Source organism: Lepidochelys kempii, chromosome 1 (genome assembly GCF_965140265.1).
Source record: "Lepidochelys kempii isolate rLepKem1 chromosome 1, rLepKem1.hap2, whole genome shotgun sequence".
Classification (NCBI taxonomy): Eukaryota; Metazoa; Chordata; order Testudines; family Cheloniidae; genus Lepidochelys; species Lepidochelys kempii.
Window position 1 is genome coordinate 300116296 of NC_133256.1, and position 26698 is coordinate 300142993.

The window sequence follows — 26698 nt, forward strand, 5'->3', positions numbered from 1 at the left end:
AATATCACTGGAAGCTAGAGTTATTCCTAAGTAAGTTTAGCAAAAAAATAATGATTTTATTTTCTGCACAAAGTTTTGTCATGGTTAGAAAAAATAAGGTTATTGTTATGTTTTATGTATAGAACTACAATAAAAATTCTCACTGGAAAAGAGCATCCACAGAGAAATAAAGAGCCTAAGATACAGGCCTGGGATAATATAGTATCAAATTTGATCAGAAAGAAGGTGAACCGTAAGAAGAAACATATAAGAACCGTTCCATATAAAATATTAGTGGCTCTATTAGTCAATGTAGATTCTTTGATTATACTACAAACAATAGAGAGATCTAACTGCAAGACTGGCAAAGTATTTCCAGAAATCACTCATTCTGAATAGACCCTTCCACACTTGAAGAACAGCCTCATCACATCACATCACTGAGTGGAGCATCTCATACTTTGTTTGACAGCGGAGAAAAGTTAGCAATGGAATGATAGCTAGAACATATAGCCACCAAAACTGAAAACTTTCTAAAGAATTGCTTTTTATTTTGAAAGAAAATTCATAAATGCAAAGGGGAAAGCCATAGTTGCTTGAAGAGATCTATAGTTCAAGCCATAGTTGCTTGAAGAATAACATGAAAGATTAAATAAACTGCATGTAAATGAAACAAGTTAAATTGACATTTTAAAAATATATATTTTCCAAAAGCAGATATAAAACTCATTTTATCATTGTTAGCTAACAATATAAGTACATAGCAAGGGTGGCTTAATCCTCTAGTCCAATGTTACATATTTATGAGGCAACTTTTTAAAAATTCAAAAAGTCAAGAGAATTAACTGTACATTATGAAAAATAATGCTGCTTCCCTTTTTTATCCTTTGCAAATGCCCTGACACAAGTACTTGTGCCCTTCTAGAGGCCTTGGGTATACCTATGCCTCTGAATTTTTGAGCTACAGAGCTGGTGGATGGTCAGCAGAACTAAACATTTTGAAAACTAATCATTTTTTGGTTGTTGTATTCAAAGGGGAGGTAGGTCCATGCAACTTCAGTGCTTAAATTCCAAGGTGGCATGTGCCTTAGAAATATTTAAACTAATGGTATGACTAGATGTACTTAGATAGATAGGAGGATCTAAATACTTTGTTGAATGATAAAGTTCCAGAATAACTGGAGAAAGCATGATATAGAAACAAAGTGTACAATTGGAGAGGCAGAGAAAAAACAAAACTCTTGCTCACAGACTTAAAGAGCCAAATTTTCAAAGTGGGCTAAAACCAGAGAGTGAAATCCTGGTCCCACTCACGTCAATAACAAAATTACCACTGACTTCAATGAAGCCAGGACTTCAAAGGCTTTCAACTTGATTCATAGGTATTGCACATACAAAACTCACAATTGTGTATCTAGTAGGTGAAAAATTAGATGATCCCAACCAGCAAATATCTCTGTGTGCTCTGGCAAATTTATTGGAAATACAGTACAAAAAAAGAAAGAAAAAAAAAAAGCATGCCAGAGGTGAATGTAAACTGTGTGAAATCAAAATCTACCCAAGTACAGACAGAGCAAATAAACCCACAAGCTACATTTTTCAAAACCAATCTCTCTTCCTCTTTCAGGATCCCTCAGGAAATGGACTTCAAACTTCCTCAGATTGTCACAGTACTGCTTATGCCAAAATTACAGGTGAAATTCTGACCACATTGAAATCTATGGCTAAACTTCCATTGACTTCAATTGAGCTAGGATTTTACTCAGAGTTTACATTTACCTGTGTTTCTCACTATTATTTATTATATCACATAGTACATTTGTTTTCCAAATGCATAAAAATAACAAGCACCCTGCCTCACAGAGTTTACAATCTGATTTGGGAATTGGCAGGATGACACAAGGAGAAACAACTTAAACACAAGCCACCATTTCTCACTTTTCATGATGTCATTGGACCTCATCCTTAAATCCTCACTCAGGCAAAAGCAGATTATTACTGATTATCTCCATGTATGAACGCTTTTATTCCAGAATGAGAGTGCTTTATTTCTTTGCATTTTTTCTGGGAGGGAGGAGAAACAGACGGGATTATGCTAATTTGGGATAGAGCACTTTTATTCTGGAATAAAAGCATCCACATATGGAGTTAATCAAGAACAGTTAATCAAGCATAGCTATTTCAGAATAACTTCCAATGTAGACAAGCCCTAAGGAATGCCATATTGCTGCTATTGCTAGCATCTTCCCATCAGGAAACTAAATGCTTAATTTCCATAAGACCACTCTTTAGCAGAGCCAAATGTACTCAAAGCCCTATTCCACTGAGCTCCCAGTGTGACACTGGCCAAAAGAACTAATGAGATCCTACGATACATTAGCAGGGGAACCTCAGATAGGAGTAGAGAGGTTATTTTACTGCTGTATTTGGCACTGGTGTGACTGCTGCGGGAATACTGTGTCCACTTCTGGTGCCCACAATTCAAGAAGGATGCTGATAAACTGGAGAGTTCAGAGAAAAGCCACGAGAATGATTAAAGGATTAGAAAACACGCCTTACAGTAGTAGATTCAAAGAGCTCAATCTATTGATCTTAACAAAGAGAAGGTTAGGGGGCATCTTGATTACAGTCTATAAATATCTACATGGGGAACAAAAAATTAATAATGGTCTTTTCAATCTAGCAGGCAATGGTATAACAATCCAATAGCCGGAAGTTGAAGCTAGACGAATTCAGGCTGGAAATCTGGTGTACTTTTTTAATGGTGAGAGTAATTAGCCATTAGAATAATTTACAAAGGGTTATGGTGGATTCTCTCTCACTGTCAATTTTTAAATCAAGTATAGATGTTTTTCTAAAAGATATGTTCTAGGCATTATTTTGGGGAAATTCTATCACCTGTCTCATACAGGAGACCAGAGTAGATCATGGAAGTCCTTTCTGGCCTTGGCATCTACGAATCAAGCCACTGAGCCTTGGTCTACATTACAGAGTTAGGTCAATGCAATGCAACTTAGATCAATCTAACTATGTAAGTGTCTACACTAAAACTTCGCTCCTGCTGATTTAAATGCCTTGTTACGTCAACATAATAACTCCGCCTCCACAAGAGGCATAGAGTCAATGTTGATGTAGTTAGGCGGATGCATTGTCAGTGTAGACACTGCATTGCTTACTTTGACTGTTACTGGCTTTCAGAAGCCATACAACAATGCCCAACACTCACAGTACAATTGATACAAGTGCTCCTGGTGAGGACATGCTCCACTGACACAAGGAGCAAAGTGTACACACACACACAAGCGATGTAATTACTGCAGCAGCTGTATGCTGATGTAAATTAGGTTGACTTAACTTTGCAGTGTAAACATCTGAAACAGATGTTGTGCAGCATTTAAAAGCAAGGTGTCTGCATATCCATCATAGAGAATGTCTTCAGACAATTACAAACTAACTTTCGGTTGCCAAAAAAATCTTTCTATTTCTTGAACCTCTTGACAAAGTTTATGAAGATTTTAATAATGACACGATTCAGATGATGCTAAAATAAAAGAGGTTTGGTGGTTGTAACAAAAAGTATTACTGAGCCTTCTTACCCTAGATCTCTTTTCAAAGGATCTATTAATCACATTGTTTAATGATCATGACACTTTTACATTCAGCTAGCACAAGAAGAGTTAGTAATTCACAGTTACTAATAGGTGTAAGAAATTGCATACTTGATAGGATACTTGATTTTAATACCTTGACCTTTTTTGCACCCTGTCCAGTTGCTTTGTGTTGAGGCAGGTTGATTCCTGCACTTAACTCTTTAGTGATTTGTGTTTGAGAACAAAGGTTTCATTTGTGTTTGAGTACTTCCAGTATTGAAAAAAAACATTTGTTACTTAGGATGGCTTGGGAAAGCAATAAAAACTATCTAGAATAACGGATAACACTTGTGCCTTGCCTTAGCCAAGATCATAAAATTTTGAACTCAGTTTAACAGAAGCCTTCTACAGAGCATTTTTTAAACACAAAAATAAGAATGGAAAGTAAGTAAGTAAATATACTGAGGTTCTCCATATAATTTATAAAGAAATGATGACAATGTTTTGGAGTACTTATTGAACACTTTGTAGTATCATAATTTATTCAAGGCACTGAGCAGTTCAAAACTTATACAGACATAGGGCATTTAGATTTAGATCATCAACTTCAGAATCATGAGACATAGACCCACTGGAACTGGTGAAGAAAAAAAAATATAACAATAGTAGGCAGGTAGGGTGATAAGTAATAACCTCCTCCACCAGTTAACTGGGACATCCCAAGAGTATAGTGTGAGCAGCAAGATTGGCCTTAGCATTATTTTGCTATTCCTGAAAAACATTTTACCACCACTGAGGCACACCCCTGTCCCAGCCCCCCTTACACCTTCAAAAAATCCTTCACTGCAAACTTAGGTGGCCAGTCACAATTTAACCTGTCCATGTTTATCTGATCTCCAGACAGACTGTCTCTCTTTATAAGTTACCAGAAACCTTTCTCCCAAACTCACGGGCTCAGCAATCTACTGTTAACAGCGTCTCAAGTTCAACAGCACCTATCACCAAATAATACTGTGCTAGCTGTATCTGAAGTGGCTGTTAACCTTTTCTAAGGGTTTCCATCTCTCAGATATTTTAAGTTATTAGTTTAATCTCCTTTGCCACAATACTGATGGAAGTCATGGGCTAAGTCCCTATGCATTGTCTTGGAAATGCAGGGATTAGCTTGTAATGGCAATTATCAGTGTTACCATACACTCAGGCCTGGTCTACACTTAAAAAATCAGATTGACCTGTCTATGTCACTCATGAGTGTGAATAATTTTCCAACCCGAGCCCTGTAGGTAGGTAAATCTTAACTCTTGGTATAGACACTCCTCGATTGATAGAAGGATTCTTCCATCAACCTAGTTATCGCCTCTCAAAGTGGGAGATAACCTCCTTTGGTGGAAAAATCCCCTCCATCAATGTAGGAAGTGTCCACACTACAGCACGACAGCAGCACAGCTGCAGCGCCATTGTTGTGCTGTGGTAGTGGCTATGGAACAGGAGTCTCCTGAGGAGTACCCTTAGAATAGGAGTGCCCTTATTTCTTGCTGCAAGCAGAAATATAATGATAATGAATATCAGTGTTTTTAGTGTCCCAGGAGACACGTTCTGAATCCACACTACAAGAAAACAGAACATAACCAGGCTAGGAGTAAACCAACAAATATACCCTGGAATGTTAAAAATTGATATTTCTTAGAGGACACAATACAGCTCTGTGTCATTTAAAGTCGTCTACTTTATAACACCCAGAAATATTCAACTGAGTCAGCCCAGGGACATTTTATCTTCACCACAGCTGTCATTCTTCCTCTCTTCCACAAGTCAGGGAGTTAAAAGAAAATTTATATGAGACCATTTGCTTATTAATTGTGGGGAAAAAAGCCAGTTACTCTATATATACTAGCTTCAGAACAATTCTCTTGTCAGCAACAATGTCACCTGAACTACTAAACATACACTTAAAGTAAACACTCTGTGGACACATCAGACGCCCCCAACAGCTGGCAGCTTTAGGCTTCTCATTTCAAAATAAATTAAACAGTCATCACCTCCACCAGAAAAAAAATTAGCATTAGTAGAGCATGTTTGTACTTTCAGAGGAAATCAGCTTCTGTAGACAAACCTAGCACCATCTTTGATGTTATATGATTCCATGAAGTCATGTAAAAGTCCGAGGGCAATACTGAAGGATTTAAGTAATGTGATATCTTTTTCTGTCTGTGTCTTCAGTCTTATGTAATGTTTGCTAAGCTAATTCAGGCACTGACTTTGGAAAAGCTGAATAAGAACATTTATTTGTCAAGATGCACATGCTAAGATTTCTCCACTACTCACCTCATGTAGGGAAGGGGGAAAGAAGGAAGTAAACCCATTTGCACTATTCTTTGATTACATGCTTCCTACTTTAGTTCATGAACACTCATTATCTTTGAGTGTACATAGCAGAATATGTCTTAAGAGTCAATGCCTTCAGATTCAAATGCCTACGTTTGAGCATATTAACTGAGCACTATGCAGTCAATAATAGGGGGACATTTTAATTGAATTTTAAAATGGGGTTTGATTCAGAGTCATTGGCCAACATTTCTGGGACCTGGATGAACATTGTGGGCATCTGGAAGCTTGGCTTACCCTGATGGAATGTCAATGTATTTATGTGTGTATTGGCAGTTACCCTTACCAGTGGATTGGGCACTGTTGCCAAAAACATACAGACACTCATCTCCAAGAGAATGTGTGATCAGCTGTGGAATCCACAGACAGCATGATAACCACAATTTTGCCCTTGTTATTACAGCAGCGCCTTCTTTTATTTCACAGTGGTATCACATTTCGTTTCAGAGAGTAAGGGTATGTCTACACGGCCGCTGGCAGCTTGCCTCCCAACCCAGAAGTCAGATATGCACTAGCTCTGCCCTAGCTAGATCATTACACATAGGCGTGTGGACTTTGCAGCACAGGTGGCAGCCCGGTTAACTACCTGAGTAAGGCTCCAGGGAGTCCGGCAGGCTTGTTCCTGGGGAGCTAGTCCATGCTGCCAGCTGTGCAGCAACCATCCACACTGCTGTTTTTTGCACGCAAGCTCACAGAATGTGTCTGTCCACTCGGGCCGGAAGACATGATACCAGCTGGAGTGCAGTCATACCCCAGATCATTCATGGTCCATATTTGGAGCCACACAAGTTGCATGCTGAATTTCTCAGCAGTGTCATAGCAAGGGAGAAAAGGAGTATAGGTCAAAAAGTCTGCTTTACCTATTTTGTTTACTAACACATGGTCAGGCAAAGCCTTCAATTTTTAAAGGATCTGTGAAATATTGTGTACTCACACATCCAGTCACACACACTCTACCTCTTGCACAATATTGTTAGATTGCATTCGTTAAAGTTGTGGTATTTAAGCTTCTTTTGTTTTCCCCATTTCTTTCTCAGTGCCATAATGCAATTCTCATGGTTTGAGCACCAGACTTCAAATGAGAGCTCTATTCAAAGCATGTACAGACAAAATAAGTGGTTTCCTTAGTAATGGGAACTGTGTGAAAGCCTTTGAAACAGCCCTCTCCCAGTAAGTCCCTCCCCTGCCCAGTTTATTAGTGCACAGATAGGCTCACAGAAAACATCATGCAGCTTGTGAGAATCCCTAAAGTCTGTGATGGCAAAATTATAGAGGGTGGGGGTATATGTATTGCTTTGCTAATTAAACATATGTCCTTCTTCAAAATACAAGTGTAATATATTTGTGTCCTTTTATAAAAAATCATTTGCTGGATCTGTGGATTGAAAACCCAAAATTATGTACCATAATTACTAGTCAATTCATTTCAACATTCATTACATTTATATATATTAAACTGTACTTGATCTAACCTAGTATTCTGAGCTAACCATACTCTCAACATGTGCTGCACTCATCCTGCCTGTTCCTTGTTTTGCCTTGTTCATGCCATAACAATTATCCATGAAGTAAGTTTGAGTTTATGCTATTGATAAGGGAAAAATCATTATTTTACTTTTTTGAGCTCAGAAGTAAAAGTAAATGCAATCATAAGGATATCATCTACAATATCTAGAATGTGGTCCTGTTTATACAGGTTTCCAAGGCAGCAATATAGCTCCCATAAAGACAGCTGCAAATTGTAAATAATCTAGAATTGCTATTATCTCCCTACATAACATTGCAGAGACAATACTACGATAAAATAGCGTTAGTCTGATTTTAGCCAAAAAAGCTAGGAAAATCACATCTGAAATTCTGTCCTTAGGAGTGACAACCAACACAGACAGGTATACAACAAATAAGCTTAATATTGCAGAGGAAAATGTCCCATAAAAACTCAAAAAGACTAGGACCTGGGAGCATGTGACAATTTACGCCACCTGACAACCTGCCCCTAAGAATCTTGAACAGAACAACAAGGCCCTCTCTGGAGGAGAAACCTGGAAAATGGTCTCTACGTCTAGTACATTTCAGCTCTATAATCACTATTATATACTTTGTCAGACTGACAGGCAAACTGATGAAAAGTGAGTGAGTGTGTGTGTGTGTGTGTGTGTGCAAGAAAAGTCAATTTTGGAGAAGGAAGAGAACTTGCTGGCCTTGTTCAGTTGAATCTAATACAGTTTGACTGAGGCTGTTGAGAGAACCTTTACATTCTGGATGGGTCCTATTCCAAATCCAATAATTTTGTCCGAGGAAAAAGCATTCTTGTATTTCATTTTCAGCTGAACTGCCTTTGTCTCGAGAGAACTAAAATCCTTCAGTGTCCAGTGCTTATAAATTATACATTCATTAATATTATTAATATATTATGAGCCAAACATCTCAGTTATATCCCTGTGAAGTGGTTGAGAAGATCTTTCTGTCTTCAAAGATCTAATGTCAAACACAGCTGAGGCAAAATCAGTTTTAAAGTGTAATAAGGAGTACACTGTGCTTGAAAACATAAGAACCTGTGGTTCTTAAATTCCGATATGTTCTGGCTGCTTTGCACCACTGTAGCTCCTTCTGGATTCCCTTTGAATAAGGGAATTCCAAGGTGACACAGAGAAGCGGTGCAGTCTCTATTCCACTCCCTCGCAGCCCCAATAAAGGGACATGTTCTAAGGAAAGGGAATATGGACGGATCCCACACTTAGGGCTGGGGTATTTGGCCAGAAATTAAAGTAGTTCTGATATTTTTCCAAGCTGCACCAGGAACCAGACCAGTTCCAGTGCAGAACACATTCAGACAGATGCCTTCATGTCAACCTTGCAGACAACTTGCCCTGTCTGCGCTCTGTAGACTGCAGTTCTGGCATAACCCAGGAGTTTGCCCTAAGTCTTTATTTTGAATTCCAACATATGAAGCACAGTTGCCATTTGATTAAGAACTTGAGCACACCTGGAAACATGCAAAACTCCCATGGTTATCAAGTTAAGCAACAGATCATTAACTAAATCCATATTCAACCTCACTTAAGTCACCTTCAGATTTAAACATGTCTTATATGAAATTTAAACATATATGAAATTTGCCCTTATTGTGCTGCTCACTAAGGCCCAGATCTTACAAAGACATATATTTGGGTGGGCTCTTACACCCACACAGAGTCCCGCTGAAGTTAATGAGTCCTTACATGGATGTAACGGTAAGTCCATAGGGGATCCCTTTTACAGGACTGTGGACTAAATTTCTTGCGTCCTTCTGCTTAATTGCCACCCTTTTAGGATCAGTAACCCTTAGTACTTGCCAAAGAAGGAGTTGGTGGCAACACCCATATTTAGGTTGCCTAACTCTTTCCATATAAAAGATTCTAGCAAGCATTTTTAGAAGCTCTAATACCAGCAACACTTTGAAATTCAGAAAAAGCTTTGGGGCTAGAAACATGGCCTTTTTTTTTTCTTCACTCAAAAATCTGTTCATGTTTGGCTGAAATATAAACTATTAAAAATCGCTATTCCCCTTCCCTCACTTGTGTTCCTCAGGAAAATTTTGCCAAAGTGCCACAGTAATTTGTGAACATTAACATTCTAAGTCTGGGCCCATGCCACCACACAAACAGCAGCACACATGCTGTACTGGAAACTCCTGTGAGCTGCTGAATCAACTGTAGAGAAAGACTGAGGAGTGGGCCAGGCAAAGCTGTCATTATTCCTCACCACAACCCCCCCTGAATACAGTACTTGGCCCCAGTGGCCACCCTTCCATCTGGGACACCCCATATGACAGGAGCGCCTTCAACTCCTGGGGGAGGATGGAGACAGAAAGAGCTGGGCATAGTTTCCCCAACCAGACTCAGCACATAGCCCCAGTGGCCCATTTCCCTCTTCCCCACCAAAGATAACAGGCTTCTCCTGTAGTCAGCTACAGTTAGTTTTGTAGATCAAGCTGTACTGAAGATTCAGGTTTCAAACCCTGCTGGTGATTCATACAGTTGTAAAAAGTAGAATTTATTTCTATCTTTTTCCTTTAAACAACTAAACACCTAGAAAATTACATACATAACCTACATTAAAAGAATGTTGCTTAGATTGCAAAAGCACTCAAAAGTTATGAAATGTCAGATTCACAGTTGCCCATGCAACCTCAGTTCAACCCCCTTGTGTGTCTGCATTATTCTGCGTTACTTACACAATCACAAACTATGTTTTCCACAGAACCGCTGCCTCATGCAGTTCACAAGTTGGATGCAAAAGGAGGCAGAATCAAGGTTGCATGGAAACCTTAAATCTGGCATTTCCTAACTTTCAAGTGTTTGACTTTGCGACCTAAGAAAACAGTCTTTTAACATATTTTTTTAGTATGTAATTTCCATTAAGCTTTCTAAGCACTTCTGCTTATCTCTTCAACACAGTTCTGTGTGCATTCAAAGAGCTAATTTCCAAATAATGGCAGTAATAAAAGTTCTGTCACCATCAACTCTCTTAACAACTGTAAACATACAACACATTAATAGTCTAGTAAAGTGGTTCTCAACCTTTTCCATACTATGACCATGTGTTACAACAACAAAAAATTTTCAACCTCCCTCCCTCGCTATAGAGAAGAGTGGTTACAACTCCCAGATTAATTACCCTTGGTCTACTGCATCAAACTAACTCTCCATTTCAACCAATAATTATTGGGTTTGTTCTGATGTTTCACTCATCTAGTATGCAAAACCCAGTGAAAACAAACTCCATTTTAGTGTTTGCACATCTTATTTTCTCCCTCACTCTGCCCCTCAACTCACAGTCTGACGAAAAAAAATTGCAGAGTGAAAGCTAATAAACTATATATAAATCTGGTGAAATAAATTATGTTGCTATTTTAAAACTACCAAACATGTTGGTGAAATCAGCAGGAAAAGAGCTTCTAATGAACCTTAATCATCATAATTGTATCAGTTATAAAAAGTAGTTTACGTTGCAAGCATTTTGAAAACATCTTTAAAAAAATCTTTGGTATTAGCTGAAATGAAAATTAAATTATTTCTCTTCTTTGATATAATTAAAAAGTATATTCTTATATCAGTTAAATTGTAGTTTCACATACATGTCAATCAAGGAGGTATTTTAATTACATATCAAAACTTACTTTCCTTATGCAAGTGCACTCTAATTGATTTAATTATTTAGCCCTCCAAGTATATAGCCCATATGAATCAACCAAAATGAAACACTTATGTAGTAAAAATATAATCTGAATTTCATATATCAAATCATTGCATCAGTTTTTGCATGATTCTTACACAATATATGTTACTTAGAAACTGAAGTGTACAGCTCCTTAGTATTCTTGAATGATTCATTGAAATTGTGTGCGCACACACGTGCACGTATATAAAAGTAAGAAGAGACCTGCACATACCTTTAAACAACTTGTAAAAGATGTTTTCATCATTCAAAATAAATTCAGCATTGACATATTTTTGAAAAATCAAGATGTGTGTGTCCTTATATCTACTACTAATGTAAGTATCAGCAAGGAATGTGTGGGTTTTGCACCTATTTGCTCTTAACGTGTTATTCCAAAGCGACTTTTATTCCAAGTATTTAGCACTATTTTTAAATCACATGTTATAAAATAAGCAACTTTATAAAGCATAAAACCAATTCCTCAGGGAATTAATAAAGCCTATAATCTAAGATTCAATGTGATACTTAGTGCTCACAAAACAATAACTATTATTTTAATAGTACTGTGGCATTTTGTTGCTGTTTCATTTAGGAAACAAATATTGATCCCTCGTGCAATTAGACATGACTGTCAATCTTTCTTCAAACAAAGCTGAAGAAAATGAAATGAAAACCACATTTCATTTCATTCCACTAGAGGGTGGCCTGTCTCAGTCAGGGTTATAGTAGGAGATTTATGCAAGATTTATCCTTTCTAGTTTTGACCTGTTGATAAACAGATCTTTATATTACACTATTCTTTGTCCCCCGTTACAAAGTCATTTCTTTACACGATACAGTTTTCGTAATGAGGAGGTTTTTTTCTGAACAAGATCCACCTAATTGTTGTTGTTTGGGAAATAAAGTGGTAATAAATTTTTGGAAAACAAACATTTTCTGAACTGTTCTGTAACCTCAGAAGCCTGCACAGATGCATACTATAGTTTGCCTGCCTTTTGTTTACAGAGATACGGACAAACACAGTGTCTGTGCCTCTGCAATAGTCCCCAAAGTACTAAAGAAAATATTATAAGGAGGAAAAAAAAGAAAATTCTGTGCAGTCAATTGCTTCACTTTACTAAATGGCCATACAGTAACCAGTGAACTGGACAGGAGGGGGAAAAAAAACCCAATGATTTTTTAAAACAAATCTGTTCATTTTATTAATACTACATTTTACATGTGTAAAATTGATTTTTAGCCAACCAATGCACATAAAAAACTTTAATATTCTATCTTTTAAAAAGAGGGAAAGAGAGATTGGTAAATCATCTATACTGTCCAAAATTAAAACAGCAAAAGATACAGGAAAAAGAAAATGCTTTACCAAATGACTTCAATCTGTACGTGATGGCTTTTGAACTAAAGCAACCTGGGTAGAAGTTTAGTGATCTCTGATCTGTTGCTTTGAGCATAGATACCCTCCTTCTACCTCTTAAAGATTAAATTAAATATCCTACATTGTCCCACAAAAATATGAAAGCACTGCTCCATACCCTTCCCGAATCAGAAGAGATACCCAGAAACATATAAAGACTTGTTCCCTTTATTCGTACCCTAAGCAGCAATGTCATATAACAGACAGGATTTTTCAGCCAACCAGACTGGAGTAGCTGCGAGTGCTACATCTTGGCACTCTGAAGCTATTGGCTCCTCTCTGGGGAGTGGAGGATGTTCAGTTATTAATGACCGCTGAGCAGGCAGCACCATGTCAGTGTGACAACTGATCGGGTGAACGATGCAGCTCTAACCACCATGGAAACAAGGAGAAATAAGAAGAGCTAGCAGGCATCTTTCTCTTCACTGGATTGTGAGCCTCAGCCAGCCAGCAACAGAGCTCTGGCAAACATAAGGGATCTCAGCTGGCAGCACACAGATTCTCTCTTTTTGTAGGATATCTATAGATAAATGTATCCTATGCTATATATGCATGCAACTCTTCACACCCTGGCATTAACACAAGTATGTGGTTACCTGCACTAAGGAATCCAAATATACAGATGCAGAAGTCCTCCAGCACTGAAACGACTCTTGCAGGGTAAGTTTGTTTATATATATATATATAATGTGATGCGTTCTACAGTTTATATTTTCATTTACACAATCACTGCTTTCTTGTTTTCTTCAACTTATTCTATTAGATTCTTTCCAAATTTTAGTTTACGTTCAGAATACAAATGCAACCACCTTTTGGCTCACAGATGATCTAAATGTGTTTGCAGGTCTCTGAGATGTGTGCATTTGCTAGCTTGAAAGAACATCAAAGGATTTAAAAAAACAAAACAAAACATTTTCCCCAGTCCTTGCAACGCAAAATCAAATTACACAATTGCCCTGTGTTTTGAAACCAATAAAACAAGATACAGGACAGCTATTCTTTCCTCTCTCTCTCCAATGGTTGGATTAAGGCAAATGCCGTTGTCTGTCAGGACCTAAAGCCACTGAGCACCAAAGCTGAATGAGCATATCACAAACAGTTATTGAATTTCTGCCAGGTTACATCTTAGGGATTGTGGCAAATGACTTCCCCTAAAAAATATATTCCTTTTTAACAGTCAAAAGGGACAGTGTGAAGCTCTGATTGCTACGGTAGCTAGAACTGACACATACTAGGTAAAAAGAATAACATTAAGCAAAAGAGTTCTAATCTTTGGTAATTAACAAGACCACAGCAGGCTGGCTCTAAAGTACATTTTTCATTTGAGAAGAGTATTGTTCAAATCAATTGCTATATTTCCACTAGCCTGTTTTTCTACAAGAAGGCTTTTCAGTTTATTTGTAAGAAAATGTCTTTGTTTTCATATGTCTAGTTTTTGCCCAGGATTGCTGATCAGAATGAGTAAGAGCCTCACACAGGGGATGTTTGGGGAGGGGGGAGGGAGAAAAGGAGAGGAACAGACGGGGGGATAAGAGCTAAAAATTCTCTATATAATCAATATGAAATATCATGATTGATTTGATGATGCTTAGTATGTGTACTTGTGTGTCATACCTTTCACCCAATATAAGCAAAGGCTTTAGTATAACTCCCTTAAGATGAAAACATGTTCAGTAAAGTCCATCAGCATACATGGATCAGTGACTTAGGCAGCTGCGAAAGCTAGGTTAAGAGATTTTACTTCATAGCCATGCAAAGGGGAGGTTAGCTGTCTAGTGTATGCTTCCAAAGCTTTCTACATAGCTTTTCTGTTTTATGGAATAAAATGTAGGTATTAAAGCAGTTCACCCCGTTCACCCTACAAAAACACCAACAGGAATCTGCTCCTTTGTAGCAACATAATTATATGCTTGTACAATTGCAACTTCAGAGTTATTCTTTTCAATTTTCTTTTCAAATATGTCTTTTCAAATTTTCAAATTACAGTGAAGACAAACATGAAAAGACAGTCAACTGCTGCATACCTGTCACCTTCTCATAAACATATCAGAAAAGGGGTAGTGTAACAATATATACGGGAAGATGTCAATTAATTCAGATGACCCTTGTAAATGATGACAGTAAAGCAGCTCTGACAATATGCCACAGCATTTTATTTTCCCTCTGGAAAATATGCAAGCTTAATAAAAGGTTTCTTTTCAGAGTGCAAAATGAAAGGTACTGGGGCAAACTTGCTTTATGAATGGAAGACTGTTTAGAACATATACAGGTTTATCATACAACATAACTTCTCCTTTTATTACTTAAATCTACCTTTTCAGCCATACTGCATGGGGTTTTTTAGTTGTTTAAAGGAGAACTGCAACCCTGTGTTTTGTACTGGTACAATATGTGGCAGTGCAATGAGGAAATTGTTTCTTCTTGTTACATGGAGAGCACTATTGCATGAAAACTTTTTCTGAATTATATGTCACAGTCCAGAGTTCTGAATCTTTATTTTCATTCACATTTTACATAATCAATACCATTAAAAGTTAACCCTGATAACTTTAAACCTAAGACCCACTGTTCTTTTTTGCCACGAATACTATTTCACATACTGTTACACTATTTACAAAGATACTCCAGCTTTTGAAACATGCATTCATTGCACTCATGAGTACAGAGGAAACACAGATGTCCTGATAAACAGCTAAGACATTCTTACCCATTAACCCAGCCGAACTGTATTGTGACCCTATATTATGGTTAATACTCCCTAAAGCCTCCCTAAAGTATATCACAGTGTCAGAGACAATGACTGGCTGATATTGTTATGGCAACCCTCGAAGTACCCCCTTTCAGAGATGGTCGATTTGGGAATTACATCACAATTCTTGTTTGGAGTACCCAGGAGCATGTGGGTATTTTTGGTTTGTACCATATTAGACCAGACCATCTGTAACATGCTGCCACCTGCAATGCATATAATAAAGTATCATGCATAATCCTTATTAATAGGTTTAGCATAAGAAGCTTTATAAAAATATTAATGTACTGCAACCACCTTGTGATTAACAGGGGACACAGGAGGACAAAACTCAGACCTTGTGTAAATCAGAATAATTCAAATTAATGCAGTTGCACCTACTTTCTCTGAATTTGACCCCTAATCTGAATAATTTTATATGGATTCCAGGAACAAACATAATTCTGTTTTATTGATCAAAAAGAACTACTATCACTTTAAATAGCTGGCAGTTAAAGAGCTCGTTCAATAGCTAAGTTTTTGTAGAAGCTAATGTAATAGAATAAGATAAGCAGTAAAAAACACACAGCCTGGTGTCAGATAAGCACTATCTTGCTTCAATAAGGAAAGCCTCCAGATAGAGACAATTAAACATAATTTGATTTCTTGCATTGTATTAAGACATTTTTAGCAGGTTATGGGGCATCAGAAATATAGTTCAATGACTCCAGTAACTCATGTATCCCTCTTCTACCCAATAACGTATTAAGGTAAAGAAAAGCATAAAAATCAGAAGGCATAGTTAATATCTCTAGATTATTATCAGAGACACTTGTAAACTCTTCTACCTTGTACTCTGAAAATACTACTAAAGACAAACTACAAAGTGGCATAATGGAAAATTTATTTGACATAAATCACTCATAAAATTATTTTTTGTTTTTTGTATTTTTTGAAGTAAAAGATTTCTCAAAAGAAGGTCACCTTTTAAAATATACCTGTACAGTTCTTCCTGTATAATACACTCAAGCCAAACTGTTATTTAAAAAAAAATGTAAATTTCCTTTTAATAAGAGGGCTGTGGTTACATACATAGATTTGGGAAGAAATTTCAGTAAGCAATTAAAATGTTTTACTTTACTGAGTGGAAATGCCATTGGAACATAAAGAAGTGCAGCAGATGTCATTAGGTGCATCAGTATGAGAAAGAAATCAATATTGTTCATTGTAAGTCTTTGTAAGTGGGAAAATGCAGTACATGCTATTTATTTATTCAACTGAGCAGTTTGTAAACAGCTGAATGCTATTATTGTAAGTCATCTATAGGTCACAATGAGCATTCCTCAATGTTTTTGGTACCAAAAACGCTTTTTAGACATCTACAGTCTAGATCAACAGTTCTCAACCCACGGCCCACAATTGGCCAAATTAGCACACAGTTGCGGCCTATCTGTGTGCTAAAAAAAATTCAAAATTTGTGCTTTGATTTGGCTGGGGGCAGGGCTGGTTGAGGGGAGACAGCATGTGGCAGCCTGTGGGAGCACTCCTGCCAGCAGGGGGCTGGTGAATGCCACAGTGGGGCAGGGTGCAGGAGAGTGAGGCTCTGGGCAGGTTGCGGGGAGGGGGAGGGTGCTCTGGGCAATGTGTGTGGGGGGTCTCTGGAAATGAGGGGCTTGCAGGGATGCTGCAACACCCCGAGGTTTTACGTTGGGCTCTGCTCCTGGCCCTGGGCAGCTGGGACTCGGGTCCTGGCTGCCTGTCCTAGCACCCAGGGCCTGCCTGGCCCCGCTCTGTGGAGGTGTCTCTGGGCAGGGGGCACTGAGCATAGGGGGCTGGGGCTTTTTTGGGAGTGGTGCTGTGCTTCTCAACCTGCAGCCCACATCACAGGCATATGCAGCCCACAATGATAAATAGGTTGAGAACCACTGGTCTAGATGAACTGTAAGGTTACAAAGACACAATTTGAAAGTAATAGACATGCTAGATATCACTGATATCAACCTCCCTAATATACGGCCCTTTCCTCCAGTGGGATAAACTGGCACACATTGAGCGAAGTGAATGGAGCAATTTCGATTTGTATCAGTTGAGGATCCCTCCTGGATCTGAACTGGATTATTCCCACTTTAGGCTTTAGGTAAAGTAGCTGGGGTCCTAACTGGTGAGGAAGAACAATATGGTGAGAATACACAATAACTACAATTTTCTCAAAAGGCTTGTTAACTTTAACCTCTCCAGATAGGACTCCAGTTTGTACTAGTTGAGAGCTATGTTGAAAGATTCAAAAAGTGAAATAATAATAAAATTTTATTTATATACACATAAAATGTGGCACTATATAGTAAAACACCTAAAATCCAGTATAAAGTGAATGACAAAGAAAAACCATAGACTCCAGTTACTTGCTGTTGGAGGAGCAGTCCTTTTCCGTTATTCAAAGACATTTTCAAAGGCATCACTTGATAAACATGATTACATTTATCAGGCTGTTTTTCCTTCAACTATATGCTTAGTCTTAAATTATGAAACATTTGGAAACTGGCTTATTCTTGCATCTCTCTCATTCTTCCCACTCCCAGTTCTACTTATCAGTTTGCCTTGAAAGCAATTCACACTTATAAATACATTCAAATGACCCAATTTTGAATGGAAATATAAATAAAAGCACACAATTTTACATTAAAAAATTAAATTTTGGTATAGTGCAATATGGAGACATTTCTTCTTGATCTAACATTTTTATTCATTAACATATTTTCTTTTAGACAGCACATTTTCTGTAGCTGCTATGCCATGGGACATAAAGCTATGATCTAATGTAAACTGGTCCAAAACCAAATGCTGTGGGCTTCACATTATTTTTGTTACTACTATTTATGGCATTAAATGCAATCTTTGGGCCAAATTCTCTGGTGGTGTAACTCCAATGACTTCAGAATTATGCCAGAAGAGAATCTGCCCCCTTCTACTTAAATCAAGCTGAGAAATAGCTTTCAACAACATTAGTACAAAATAAATACTTAATCTCCTTTACTGCTTAAGCTTCTGTCTTTGGAGGTAAAGTCCGCAAATCTGAGTAAAAAAGCTGACAAAAAAAATCTTTCAAAATGCCTACGGTTTATTAGCATTATCCCAGGAGTCTTTTACTGGAGGCTTCTTCTCATGTGAATAACAACTACTCTGCCGGGAAATACATTAAAGTCTCTAAAGAAGTCTTCTAAGAAAAAAGTTGAAATATCAGCTTTAAGTTCAACTATATCAAGAATCCCCTGGACATCTAGCTACCTGCATTAAGAAAAAAAAATAACTTTTTATACAATACTCTTATCTAGGAGGCTGCCAATTTCTGCAAAGGCTTGCTGAATAAATTAGAGACTAACAACAACATGCACCATAATAGATACATAGAGAGAGATAGAGAGACAAATATACACAAACACCAGCAAAATCATCTACTGGGACATACTTTACTGAGCCTCTTAGGACCGAAAATCACAAGAGGGTGGACAGTGTCACTGAAAAGAAAACAGAAATCACCTTGTGGGAAATTCCTCATGCAGGGAATGTGGTGCTATTAACACCAAGTTCAGCAAATTAGTGGGCTGTTAGAATGATTTTATACAATTAGAGGAAATTGCAAATGACAATAAGGTTGGTTAGCTTCATCACTATGGTCATAGTACAGGAAAGCACCCAAGCATTCTCTTGAGTAAGGATAACTTAAGCATACACATGTGGTTTCCTGAATCAAGACCTATGGTTCAGTTTCACAGCAGTGACATAACTTTGCTGTGAATAGAACAAAACATTGCATTGTACATTAGGTCTGAGTTTCTCTTTCCTTCATATGCCATGTAAATTTGCATTGTGCTTAAAATCAGTGTGAAATTTGTCACCTGCGTAAGATTTTTTAAAATGTAAAGAGAAGTTTTCTCAATCCTTGAAAAATTATAAGGTTAGTTCTAAATTTAAAAGGATTTTATATATATTTTCCTCTCCCTTGTCCCATTCCTGTTCCCTTATTTCCTAATGAAGTGCTTCTCTACCTTCCCTGGCTCTCCCATCAACCCCTGAAAGGGGCTTCTTCCAGAGCAGGCATAGAATATCAGGGTTGGATGGCACCTCAGGAGGTCACCTAGTTCAACCCTCTGCCCAAAGCAGGACCAATCCCCAATTTTTGGCCCAGATCCCTAAATTACCCCCACAAGGATTGAACTCTCAACGTGGGGGTTAGCAGGCCAATGCTCAAACCACTGAGCTATCTCTCCCATCATTATCCCTAGCCTTCCCTGTGCTGACACTCGCCTAATCACACACATTGCCAGCAGCGGTGTGCTGAATCCTCTTCACCATCAGCCTGATGGCCCAATGCAAACTCTCTCCTCCTTCATGGTTCTGTCCTGGTGGAGAGGTCAGGAGCAGGCAGTGCAGGGAAGTGGAACATTTAGGAAGGAAGAGGGACCAGTCAGGACCTGTTCTAGACAAGAATCCCAACATGGCCCAGACTCCCAGAAACCTTTCCTCTACCCAAAACAGCAAACTCTAGCTGCTCTCATAACCGTCACAAAACAGCAGTCTTCTAGGTGTTCATTATGGAAAATAGCCAGACTCCTAAAAGTTGTTCCCCCCACTCCCAATTTTAAAGCTTAGAAAACAATTAAATGGGTCAAATTTTCATTTATTTTTCTTGCAAAGCTCTAAACAAAAATCTATTAATATGAAAAATAAAATATTGCAGACAGGCAGAGTTCCATTTCCAGCATTGTGGGAGTCAGATTAGATTCATAACTCCCATTAATGCCACTTAACAATAAATAGGAGCGGTGTGACTAATTCTCTATGCCTGGTGCTGAGAGTTTATCCCAGATACTTTTACTGGACTAAGCCCTTTAGAGTATATTTTTTCCCACATGACCAGGTATTAAGTTGAAAAACAACTGCTGAGCTTGTACAATAGTTATTTTTATGACACGTGCGCAATAAGGTGATTTCATTATTCACTCTAATTCCCTTTAACAGAATTTGCTAGCATGGTTATTACTTGATAAAGTGTGGAGAGATCACGCTGCCTTAAGAAAGGCAAAATGATGAATGATAGTAATGCTACTTTATGGGGACAATGCTGAGATGTGAGGATAGACAAAAATGATGTACCTGCAAATATGGGGCTAAGCAGATTCACCTGGCACACACTGCTCAGATTATGCATCCTCCTGACTGTTCCTTTGGTGTAGTTTATTCAGACATTATTTTTATATATGTTTTATATATATATCTGAAGTGTCAGAAGGATATGTACACACACACACACACACACACACACCAGCTTCTGACACTTCAGTTGCTTGTCACGTGTATTATAATAAGGGAAACATTTTGTACTTACCATATAGCCCAATTAAAGGCTGTGCACTGCAGATATTCATGGGGAAAAGGATCCTGTCCCTAAGAGTATCAGCAAAGTCACAGTATCCCACATCCATGAGGGGCAGAGAGAACAGCTAGCAGATCCATGTAATTACAGATCCATTGGCCATACTTCCTCCCTTCCAGAGACCCAATAATTCTCTGAATGTTTGGACCCGGAGATCCCTACCAAATTCCCTAAGCCCAGCCCCTTCTGTGCAGCTATACTGTAACATTGGTCACTAACAGGATTTGATCCTAAGTGCATAAGCCAATTAAGGCACTGTGTGAACTCTTCAACTTTTCTATAAAATATTAATCTTCACACCTGACCATGCATTTTGTTTTAAGAGTTACATTTTCAGAATGTGTACTGTCTTTTCCAAGCAAAATGCGTGCCAACATTTTGTCACCCCTCACCATCCCTTCCAATTCAATAGCAAGTTCAAATCCAGTAGGAAGAGGAGCAAATAAGTCACATTTGCATCCGCTTTGTAGCTGGCACTAACATACAGACACAACATGCACCCACCAGTGAGGAAGTTGAGCTTCCACCCACTGGAAACATACCCGTAAATATGATTATCAGATTCTGTAACATGTACATTTTTCTTTCTACAATACAAATTACATTATATTACTAAATACAACTCACAAAATGGAAAGAAATGAAAAGGGAGTAATAAAACAGTGCTAGTAGGGGTATAAGCCAAGGAAATTTTGCTTAACAACTCATGTTGATGTTCGTAATTCTTCCTCATTAGCAACAGATACTACAGCACAAATGGCCCTCTATCATGTTGTCTCTAAAGTGGGCAATTTCATATACTCCGGGTGATTTTGGTTTATGTTCAAGTATCCCAGTACAACTGAGCTGGATAAAAAACATCGTGGGAAGCCTTAACTGAAATTGCTCTCTTTTATTCATACTTGTTTTTCACTAATTGTGTTGGTTTCTGTTTCCCCTTAGCAACATTTTAACTGAGTTCTGTGTAAAGCTAATTATAAGAGAATGTTATGCTAAAAAACCAACAAAATGAAACTATTAACATTAAAACGTCTATAACAAGCAGAGCAATTTAAAATCCTTTCACAGATGGCCCTAAGAATTGCCACCACTGGGCCCAATCCTACTTCCATTGTAATAAATGACAAAAGTCCGAATGATATCAACAGAAGCAAGAGTGGGGCATTAAGAGCCTTTTCTTTTCACCTGTTGGTGTTTTCATCATTTTTCCATCTAAGAAAGCAGAACTCATCATGCTGCTTCATTTGAACTCATACAGGAAGGTAGCAGACACAAAAGAATAACTCAAAGAGGTCTTTTTTTTCATTGTTTGGAAAAATTCTAGTCATTTCACATATTTTAGTGCAATCCTATTTCTTCGTAGGTCTAGAGGACATCCAAAGCCTTCAGATAAACAGGATTTCAGATGAAGGGAGGGGGGGGTGTCAAGCCAGCCAGCTTTAAAAGGCCTGCCTTCGGGATCTCCATCCCCAGAATCCAGAGAAGAGTCCACCATCTGGTTTTTCAGATGCTGTGCTCTGAGAGATCCTGGGAGCATAACCAGTCTTCAGTTAATCAGTTTTTGGTTAATTGGAGTTTGATTAATTTGGGTTGCCTGTTGCGCATTTTACTTCACATGTGTGAGGGAAACAGTTGTGCAGGAAGCCAGCCAATAGAACATCTGACTGTTACTAAAGTATTACATTCTCAATGAGGAAGACCAAACCTCCTCAATATTTAATATGTGTCTAGCCTTGAAAAAATAATTCATGAGGAATGAAACACAAATTTCAAAAATGAGCATATATGAGTCCAGTACTGTAACATCACTATCAGTACAGCTTTCACACTTTAGCATTACACTAAAGGAGCACTTTTCGTTAATTTTATATTGCATATTTCAATGCACTGTAGTTAAACATATTTCAGTGAAGCACTTCATTATTTCCACAGCCAACAGAATATCTGGGTGAGGTGGGGAGGGGCACTCATGGATATTTCAGTTTTTGAAAGCTACAATAATTCACCATAAAAAGGAAGAACCAACTTTTACGTCACATTTGTGTGACCAGGTGCCTAATATGAGACAAAGTTTTGTGCTCCAGAAGTATTTTGAAATGTAGTTATAGAAAATAAACAAAGGATTTACCCTTATACTTCCGTTCGTAGTAATGAGAGTTATAAACTTGATTCCCCTGCATACTGAAAGCAGGGTTATGCCAAAAGCCTGCAATGAAACTTTGCCTCTACTTACTCTACACTCAGGTTTACTCTGAATCTTTTGGCAAACCTGGCCTGAACCAAGCCCACTCATCTCCCCATCAGCCTGAATTCTCCTCTCTGGTAACGGTTTATGTCCTTTGGGAAGAGGAAGAGGGATCGCAGTAGCACTCAAACCCCTTCAGCTCTTCATGTATCAGATCACAAACCCCTTCTCCTTGGTCTTTCAAAAAGATGTTATTACAATACTGAAACAAATACTACACAAAGGACTTAATTCTGCATCATTCACTCTTGTGTAAGTCAGCCATAATTCCACTGGAGTTACACTGGTGTAAAACTGATTCTAGTAACCTGAGAATCAGGCCCAAACTCTATAAAGAAACAATTCTCATAAGACCTGATTCTGCTACTTTTACTTACATTGTGCCACAAGTAAGACACTACCTAGCATGAGTAAAGGTGACTGAAGTGAGCTCAGATGCTTAGTAAATGTGACAAGAACACTGTATAGTAGATTATATTGAAGATATACGCAAACTCTAGGGTATATTTTTACAGGATATTTGCAGGGGTGATCAGAGTAACATCAGATTGCTTATCCTTGATCTTTGTGCCATTGCTGATATCATGTCTATTATTACTATTCCGAGACAGCATTAGGTTCTGTACTTCATGCTGATTTCATTGTTTAGTCTAAACTGGACACCTACATAAATCCATAGTGTACACATATGTAATAGCAGGTATCTTTTCTCAGCTGGATTCCTATTACTATTGCCTCCTGAAAGCAGTTGTAAGATGCTTTAAAAAGAATAGAAAGGCTTACATTATGCACCAGTAAAAACATGATTTTATTGCAGAACTTGACAGAAATAGAATAACTTTATTTTACAATAATTTCCTTAAAATTATGTATTTGCCACAAGCCAAAGTTTTCAGACATGGGTGTCTAAATTTAGGCTCCCAATCTATATTTAGGCATCTAAATAAAAGAGATTTGCATCTGAAGTTTCAACTGATTTCAGTGGGATTTTTGGTGCTCACTCCTTCTGAAAATTACTTTTATTTGGACATATAACTATGGATTTAGGAGTATAACGACATCCAGTTTTGAAAATGTTGGCCTTAATGAGTAGCATTCAATAGTAAGCCATGTTATACAAAGCACTGTAATAAATGTGGGTGTACTTTTAAAAAATTATTGGTTGAACTATAAAATTATCCATATGTTTTCCAAACTTTCAAGTGCTTTTAGGGCTCTGGCCCAGATCCTCCATCGAATTCAATGAAGTTGTACCAATTTCCACTAACCAGGGATCTGGCTCTCTGCTTCTGAATAAAAGTTCTTTTACTATTGCATTGACTGGAGAAATCACAATGTTACTGAGGGAGTGTTCTTTATATTTCAGTTTCTGGTTTTTAAGAGCTCTTCTGCATCATTACTCTGACACTCTCTGGGCCTGATCCATAGGCCAATGAAGTCAATGGGAATCTTTACACTGACTTCCATGGGATTTGGATCAGCCCCTAAGAATCTTATTTTTGGTATAATTTGCTTTTTATTGTTTTTTTCCAAATAACAAAATCGCAGTAATTATTTCACCCCAATAATATTAAATAAGGTATACGACATTACAGTTAAGAAAAAAAATCAACTGATATTATATATAAACAAAAAATATAAATATTCAACACAAATATGACAGGCAAATGTTTATAATTGGGTCAGGATATAAGACTACTTGATAAGAGCTAGGATATCATAAGTGTACAAGCTGCAGAATAAGCCTTGGACACCATTTTTAACCTCTCTTGCAGAGGCTAATCATAAACTTTCAAAGGGCTGACCAAATTTCATAGATGACATCAACCCTGTCACTGCATTGAAATGTATTTCTTTCAGGAGCAGCAATATGCCACTGACCAATATTCATGACTGAGGAAAATGTTAACTCCTGTAAAATCAATCTTGTTCGCAGAAAGACTGCTCATAAAACAAAGTTTTTGATAGACAGATAATATACTTTATTGCACCCACATGACCCAAAACGAACAGGGGATTTTCTGAGAATCCCAGTATTAAAGATCAGATCAAGTCAGTTTAGTATTTCATAAGCAAAGGCCTTGGAATTATAGTAATTCTATAATGTATGTGCTTGTATGCCTCCGATCGAGTACATAAATCCTACACAGCAGAACCCCAAAGCTAAAGTCCTTTCCTTCCATGGGGTAAGTGAAGAGCATTTGTTTCATCCCGCAAATTTGATTCAGCTGTCAGGCAACAGAGACTGATTAGGTATCCCAGCACGGCAGGAATCTGATGGGAGCCATAATATACTTGGAACAGGTGAAAGCAATGTTTCTGATCCTTCTCCTTGGGGCTTGCTACATAATTCAGGTCTCAAATTCAAAGAGGCAGCACTGAATAATCTGAGAACAGAGACAATTTAGCCCAAACACACAAAGGGACTTAGGCTTTGCAAAAGGGTTCTCACCAGGGAGGAGAGAAACTCAAGTTCAAATTCCTTCTCTTCTGGCAGCAGGGGGTATTGAATCAGGTCCCCGACATCCCAGGTGAAGCCACTAATGAGAAGGCTAAAGGTTAAGAGTTTCACTTCTGCCTCTTCCTCCCCTCATCCCACTGGTCATTTTGTGTGGGTCTAAGCATGCTTTGAGCACGCCTACTGGCTCAGGCATCACAGGCAAGATAGTCAGGAATTCAACAAGTTACATCTGGCTTAAGGATCCCATTGCAGCTTAAGTGTGAAATAGGGACTGGGCACCGAGACTGAGGCAACAGTGCGCATGCCCAGAGGCAGAAACTTGGGTGCCTCTGGGACTTTAACAATGGAACTTTAGTTGTCAAGGGGTTTTAGCCACCTCTAGGGTTTGGCAGCAGCCAAGTGGGGCTTTGAGGATCTCAGTGAAGTCTAAAGTTTAGATATAGGCACCTCAAGTGGGAGTTAGGTACCTGAGTCCTGTGGCTCTGGGTTTCTGCTCCTATGTTTGCGACGAAATTGACACCTGTTTATTCACAAGAAGAGAATTTTTTGTATTTCCCATTCTAGAGAGGGGTCACTTGTCACTGTAAGCTTCTTCTCCACCTCCCACAGTGGAGAGGTGGGGGTCAGTGCTAACGAGGCCAATTCTATTAAGGTGGAAGTGGCCTATTCTCAACAGTTGACAAGAAGGGGTGAATATCAAGAGAGAGAAAATTACTTTTGTAGTGCTAATGAGGCCAATACAATCAAGGTAGACATCGCCCACTTCCAACAGTTGACAAGAAGGTGTTAGTATCACCAGAGGGAAAATTACTTTTTTGCAGTGACCCATCCACTTCCAGTCTTTATTCAGGCCTAATTTGATGGTGTCCAGTTTGCAAATTAATTCCAGTTCTGCAGTTTCTCATTGAAGTCTGTTTTTGAAGTTTGCATTGGCCTCGTTAGTACTACAAAAGTAATTTTCCCTCTCTTGATATTCACCCCTTCTTGTCAACTGTTGAGAATAGGCCACTTACAACTTAATTGCATTGGCCTCGTTAGCACTGACCCCCCACCCCTACTTGGAAAGGCAACTCCCATCTTTTAATGTGCTGTGATATATATATATACTGCTTCCTGTATTTTTCACTCCATGCATCTGAGGAAGAGGGTTTTAGCCCACGAAAGCTTATGCCCAAATAAATTTGTTAGTCTTTAAGGTACAACAAGGACTCCTTGTTGTTTTTGCTATGTTTTAGAGTATCCATATGTAGCCAATCA

General features: G+C 38.2%; 2 protein-coding genes across 7 annotated transcripts in view; one reads left to right on the forward strand and one right to left on the reverse strand.

Moving 5' to 3' along the window:
• IMMP2L (inner mitochondrial membrane peptidase subunit 2) overlaps window positions 1-26698 on the reverse strand; it is an 852317-nt gene that overhangs the window by 360034 nt on the left and 465585 nt on the right. The window lies entirely within an intron of this gene.
• Window positions 12861-26698, forward strand: part of LRRN3 (leucine rich repeat neuronal 3) — a 45561-nt gene continuing 31723 nt past the window's right edge. For both annotated transcript variants that reach the window (XM_073328081.1, XM_073328080.1), the window contains exon 1: window positions 12861-13233. The gene's annotated coding sequence lies outside the window, so the exon portion shown is untranslated. The remainder of the gene's footprint in view (window positions 13234-26698) is intronic.